Below are 7432 nucleotides of genomic sequence, written 5' to 3' on the forward strand. Positions count from 1 at the left end.
TGAGGATTGAGGATTGACAATTGATTGTTGAGGACTGAGGGCCGAAGATTGAGGCCTGAGGATTGAGGATTGAGGATTGAGTGTTGAGTATTGAAGATTGCGTATTGAGGGTTGAAGACTGACGATTGAGGATTGAGGATTGAGGATTGAGGATTGAGGATTGAGGATTGAAGATTGAGTATTGAGGATTGAAGATTGAGGATTGAGGATTGAGGATTGAGGGTTGAGGATTGAATATTGAGGATTGGGGACTGAGTGTTGAGGGTTGAGAGGTGAGAATTGATGTTTGTGGATAGAGATTTGAAGATTGCAGATTGAGCATTGAGTATTGAAAACTGTGAATTGATGATATTCTATTGAGAACTGAGGATTGATGGTTGAGTATTGACGATTGAGCATTGAGGATTGAGGACTGAGGATTGAGGATTGAGGATTGAAGATTGAGGATTGAAGATTGAGGATTGGGGATTGAGGAGTGACGATTGAGTATTTAGGATTGAGGATTGAGAATTGAGGATTGATGATTCAAGATTGAGTACTGAGGATTGTAGAATGAGGATTGAGGATTGAGGATTGAGGATCGAGGATCGAAGATTTAGTATTGAGGATAGAAGGTAGAGGATTGAGAATTGAGGATTCAGGATTGAGGATTGAAGATTGAGTATTGAGGATAGATGACTGACGATTGAGGATTGAGAATTGAGGATTGAGTATCGAGGATTGGGGATTGAAGATTTAGTATTGAGGATTGAAGATAGAGGATTGGGAACTGAGGATTGAGGATTGAGGATTGAGTGTTGAGGATTGAAGATTGAGTATTGAGGATAGAAGACTGACGATTGAGGATTGAGAATTGAGTATTGAAGATTGAGGATTGATGATTGAGGAATGAGGATTGAGGATTGAGGATTGAGGATTGAGGATTGAAGACTGAGGATTGGGTACTGAGGATAGAAGAATGAGGATTGAGGATTGAGGATTGAGGATTGAGTGTTGAGGATTGAAGATTGAGTATTGAGGATAGAAAACTGACGATTGTGGATTGAGAATTGAGTATTGAAGGTTGAGGATTGATGATTGAGGAATGAGGATTGAGGATTGAGGATTGAGGATTGAGTATTGAAGATTCAGTATTGAGGATTGAAGATTGGGAATTGAGGATTGAGGATTGAACATTGAGGACTGAGTGTTGAGTGTTGAGTGATGAGAATTGATTTTTGTGGATAGAGGTTTGAAGATTGCAGATTGAGTATTGAGTATTGAAAACTTTGAATTGAGGATATTCTATTGAGGATTGAGGATTGACAACAGATTGTTGAGGACTGAGGTCTGAAGATTGAGGATTCAGTATTGAGGATTCAGAATTGAGGTTTGAGGACTAAGGATTGAGTATCGAAGATTGAGTATCGAGGATTGAGGATTGAGGATTGAAGATCGAGGATTGAGGATTGAGGATGGGGGTTGACGGTTGAGGATTAATGTTTGAGGACTGAGGACTGAGGATAGAGCATTGAGAAATGAGGATTGAGGATTGAGGATTGAGTATTGAGGATTGAAGGTTGTGGATTGAGGATTGAGGATTGAAGATTGAGGATTGAGGATTGAGGATTGAGAATTGAGGGTTGAAGATTTAGTATTGAGGATTGAAGATTGAGGATTCAGGATTGAGTACTGAGGATTGAGGATTGAGGATTCAGGATTGAAGATTGAGAATTGAAGATTGAGTATTGAGGACTGAAGATTGACGATTGAGGATTAAGAATTGAGGAGTGAGGATTGAGGATAGAAGATTCAGTATTGAGGATTGATGGTTGAGTATTGTGGATTGAGGATCTAGGATTGGAGGTTGGTTATTGAGGATTGAAGATTGAGAATTCAGGATTGAGGATTGAGAATTGAGAATTGAGGATGAGGACTGAGGGTTGAGGATTGAAGATTGAGAAATGAGGATTGAGGATTGAGGATTGAGGATTGAGGATTGAGGATTGAGGATTGAGGATTGAGGATTGAGTATTGAAGATTGAGTATTGATCACTGAGGATTGAGGATTGAGGATTGAGGTTTGAGGATTGAGGATAGAAGATTGAATGTTGAGGATTGAAGATTCAGGATTGAGGATTGGCGATTGAGGATGGAGGATGAGGGCTGAGGGTTGAGGATTGAGGTATCAGTATTGAATCCTGAGAATTCAGGATATTCTATTGAGTATCGAGTATTGAGGACTGATGGTTAGTATTGAGGATTGAGGATTGAGGATTGAGTGTTGAAGATTGAGGATTGATGATTGAAGATTGAGGATTGGGGATTGAGGATTGAGGAATGAGTATTGAAGGTTGAGGATTGGTGATTGAGGATTGAGGATTGAGGATTGGGGATTGAGGATTGAGCATTGAGGTTTGAGGACTGAGTGCTGACGATTGAGGATTGAGGATTGAAGATTGAGTATTGGGGATTGAATATTGAGGATTGAGGATTGAGAATGAGGGCTGAGGGTTGAGGATTGAGGTTTGAGTATAGAATCCTGAGAATTCAGGATATTCTATTGAGTATCGAGAATTGAGGATTGAGGATTGAGGATTGAGTGTTGAAGATTAAGGATTGATGATTGAAGATTGAGGATTGGGGATTGAGGATTGAGGAATGAGTATTGAAGATTGAGGATTGATGATTGAGGATTGAGGATTGAGGATTGGGGATTGGGGATTGAGGATTGAGCATTCAGGTTTGATGACAGAGGGCTGAGGATTGAGGATTGAGGATTGAGGATTGAGGATGAGGGCTGAGGGTCGAGGATTGAGGTTTGAGGACTGAGGACTGAGGATTGAGGATTGAGAATTGAGGATTTAGGATTGAGGATTGAAGATTGAGAATTGGGTATTGAGGTTTGAAGAATGAGGATTGAGGGTTGAGGATTGAGGACGAGGACTGACGGTTGAGGATTGAGGTTTGAGGATTGAGGATTGAGGATTGAGGACTGAGGCTTGAGGATTGACGATTGAGCATAGAGGATTGAAGATTGAGGACTGGCGATTGAGGATTGAAGATTGAGGATTAAGGACTGAGGATTGGGGATTGAAGATCTAGGATTGGTGATTGATTTTTGGGGATTGAAGGTTGAGGATTGAGGATTGAGGATTGAGAATTGAGAATTGAGGAATGAGTATTGAAGATTGAGGATTGATGATTGAGGATTGAGGATTGAGGATTGGGGATTGAGGATTGAGCATTGAGGTTTGAGGACAGAGGGCTGAGGATTGAGGATTGAGGATTGAGGATTGAGGATTGAGGATTGAACGTTGAGGACTGAGTGATGAGGGTTGAGTGATGAGAATTGATGTTTGTGGATAGAGGTTTGAAGATTGCAGTTTGAGTATTGAGTATTGAAAGCTGTGAATTGTGGATATTCTATTGAGGATTGAGGATTGACAATTGATTGTTGAGGACTGAGGGCCGAAGATTGAGGACTGAGGATTGAGGATTGAGGATTGAGTGTTGAGTATTGAAGATTGCGTATTGAGGGTTGAAGACTGACGATTGAGGATTGAGGATTGAGGATTGAGGATTGAAGATCGAGGATTGAGGATTGAGGATGGGGGCTGACGGTTGAGGATTGATGTTTGAGGACTGAGGACTGAGGATAGAGCATTGAGAAATGAGGATTGAGGATTGAGGATTGAGTATTGAGGATTGAAGATTGTGGATTGAGGATTGAGGATTGAAGATTGAGGATTGAGGATTGAGGATTGAGAATTGAGGGTTGAAGATTTAGTATTGAGGATTGAAGATTGAGGATTCAGGATTGAGTACTGAGGATTGAGGATTGAGGATTCAGGATTGAAGATTGAGAATTGAAGATTGAGTATTGAGGACTGAAGATTGACGATTGAGGATTAAGAATTGAGGGGTGAGGATTGAGGATAGAAGATTCAGTATTGAGGATTGATGGTTGAGTATTGTGGATTGAGGATCTAGGATTGGAGGTTGGCTATTGAGGATTGAAGATTGAGAATTCAGGATTGAGGATTGAGAATTGAGAATTGAGGATGAAGACTGAGGGTTGAGGATTGAAGATTGAGAAATGAGGATTGAGGATTGAGGATTGAGGATTGAGGATTGAGGATTGAGGATTCAGTATTGACGATTGAGTATTGATCACTGAGGATTGAGGATTGAGTATTGAGGATTGAAGATTGAATATAGAGGATTGAAGATTCAGGATTGAGGATTGAGTATTGAGGATGGAGGATGAGGGCTGAGGGCTGGGGATTGAGGTTTGAGGATTGCAGGTTGAGTATTGAGGATTGAAGATTGAGGATTCAGGATTGAGGATTGAGGATTGAGTATTGACGATTGAGGATTGAGGATTGAAGATTGAGTATTGAGGATTGAAGATTGAGGATTGAGGATTGAGGATTGAGGATTGAGCATTGAAGATTGAGGATTGGGGATTGAGGATTGACGATTGAGGATTGAGGATTGAGGATTGAAGATTGAGTATTGAGGATAGAAGACTGACGATTGAGGATTGAGAATTGAGGATTGAGTATCGAGGATTGAGGATTGAAGATTTAGTATTGAGGATTGAAGATAGAGGATTGAGAATTGAGGATTGAGGATTGAGGATTGAAGATTGAGGATTGGGAACTGAGGATTGACGAATGAGGATTGAGGATTGAGGATTGAGGATTGAGTGTTGAGGATTGAAGATTGAGTATTGAGGATAGAAGACTGACGATTGAGGATTGAGAGTTGAGTATTGAAGATTGAGGATTGATGATTGAGGAATGAGGATTGAGGATTGAGGATTGAGGATTGAGGATTGAAGACTGAGGATTGGGTACTGAGGATAGAAGAATGAGGATTGAGGATTGAGGATTGAGGATTGAGTGTTGAGGATTGAAGATTGAGTATTGACGATAGAAAACTGACGATTGAGGATTGAGAATTGAGTATTGAAGGTTGAGGATTGATGATTGAGGAATGAGGATTGAGGATTGAGGATTGAGGATTGAGTATTGAAGATTCAGTATTGAGGATTGAAGATTGGGAATTGAGGATTGAGGATTGAACATTGAGGACTGAGTGTTGAGTGTTGAGTGATGAGAATTGATTTTTGTGGATAGAGGTTTGAAGATTGCAGATTGAGTATCGAGTATTGAAAACTTTGAATTGAGGATATTCTATTGAGGATTGAGGATTGACAACAGATTGTTGAGGACTGAGGTCTGAAGATTGAGGATTCAGTATTGAGGATTCAGAATTGAGGTTTGAGGACTAAGGATTGAGTATCGAAGATTGAGTATTGAGGATTGAGGATTGAGGATTGAAGATCGAGGATTGAGGATTGAGGATGGGGGCTGACGGTTGAGGATTGATGTTTGAGGACTGAGGACTGAGGATAGAGCATTGAGAAATGAGGATTGAGGATTGAGGATTGAGTATTGAGGATTGAAGATTGTGGATTGAGGATTGAGGATTGAAGATTGAGGATTGAGGATTGAGGATTGAGAATTGAGGGTTGAAGATTTAGTATTGAGGATTGAAGATTGAGGATTCAGGATTGAGTACTGAGGATTGAGGATTGAGGATTCAGGATTGAAGATTGAGAATTGAAGATTGAGTATTGAGGACTGAAGATTGACGATTGAGGATTAAGAATTGAGGAGTGAGGATTGAGGATAGAAGATTCAGTATTGAGGATTGATGGTTGAGTATTGTGGATTGAGGATCTAGGATTGGAGGTTGGTTATTGAGGATTGAAGATTGAGAATTCAGGATTGAGGATTGAGAATTGAGAATTGAGGATGAGGACTGAGGGTTGAGGATTGAAGATTGAGAAATGAGGATTGAGGATTGAGGATTGAGGATTGAGGATTGAGGATTGAGGATTGAGGATTGAGTATTGAAGATTGAGTATTGATCACTGAGGATTGAGGATTGAGGATTGAGGTTTGAGGATTGAGGATAGAAGATTGAATGTTGAGGATTGAAGATTCAGGATTGAGGATTGGCGATTGAGGATGGAGGATGAGGGCTGAGGGTTGAGGATTGAGGTATCAGTATTGAATCCTGAGAATTCAGGATATTCTATTGAGTATCGAGTATTGAGGACTGATGGTTAGTATTGAGGATTGAGGATTGAGGATTGAGTGTTGAAGATTGAGGATTGATGATTGAAGATTGAGGATTGGGGATTGAGGATTGAGGAATGAGTATTGAATGTTGAGGATTGGTGATTGAGGATTGAGGATTGAGGATTGGGGATTGAGGATTGAGCATTGAGGTTTGAGGACTGAGTGCTGACGATTGAGGATTGAGGATTGAGGATTGAAGATTGAGTATTGGGGATTGAATATTGAGGATTGAAGATCGAGGATTGAGGATTGAGGATGGGGGCTGACGGTTGAGGATAGATGTTTGAGGACTGAGGACTGAGGATAGAGCATTGAGAAATGAGGATTGAGGATTGAGGATTGAGGATTGAGTATTGAGGATTGAAGATTGTGGATTGAGGATTGAGGATTGAAGATTGAGGATTGAGGATTGAGGATTGAGAATTGAGGGTTGAAGATTTAGTATTGAGGATTGAAGATTGAGGATTCAGGATTGAGTACTGAGGATTGAGGATTGAGGATTCAGGATTGAAGATTGAGAATTGAAGATTGAGTATTGAGGACTGAAGATTGACGATTGAGGATTAAGAATTGAGGAGTGAGGATTGAGGATAGAAGATTCAGTATTGAGGATTGATGGTTGAGTATTGTGGATTGAGGATCTAGGATTGGAGGTTGGTTATTGAGGATTGAAGATTGAGAATTCAGGATTGAGGATTGAGAATTGAGAATTGAGAATTGAGGATGAGGACTGAGGGTTGAGGATTGAAGATTGAGAAATGAGGATTGAGGATTGAGGATTGAGGATTGAGGATTGAGGATTGAGGATTGAGGATTGAGTATTGAAGATTGAGTATTGATCACTGAGGATTGAGGATTGAGGATTGAGGTTTGAGGATTGAGGATAGAAGATTTAATGTTGAGGATTGAAGATTCAGGATTGAGGATTGGCGATTGAGGATGGAGGATGAGGGCTGAGGGTTGAGGATTGAGGTATCAGTATTGAATCCTGAGAATTCAGGATATTCTATTGAGTATCGAGTATTGAGGACTGATGGTTAGTATTGAGGATTGAGGATTGAGGATTGAGTGTTGAAGATTGAGGATTGATGATTGAAGATTGAGGATTGGGGATTGAGGATTGAGGAATGAGTATTGAAGGTTGAGGATTGGTGATTGAGGATTGAGGATTGAGGATTGGGGATTGAGGATTGAGCATTGAGGTTTGAGGACTGAGTGCTGACGATTGAGGATTGAGGATTGAGGATTGAAGATTGAGTATTGGGGATTGAATATTGAGGATTGAGGATTGAGAATGA

Source organism: Calliopsis andreniformis, unplaced genomic scaffold, assembly GCF_051401765.1.
Source record: "Calliopsis andreniformis isolate RMS-2024a unplaced genomic scaffold, iyCalAndr_principal scaffold0091, whole genome shotgun sequence".
Lineage (NCBI taxonomy): Eukaryota > Metazoa > Arthropoda > Insecta > Hymenoptera > Andrenidae > Calliopsis > Calliopsis andreniformis.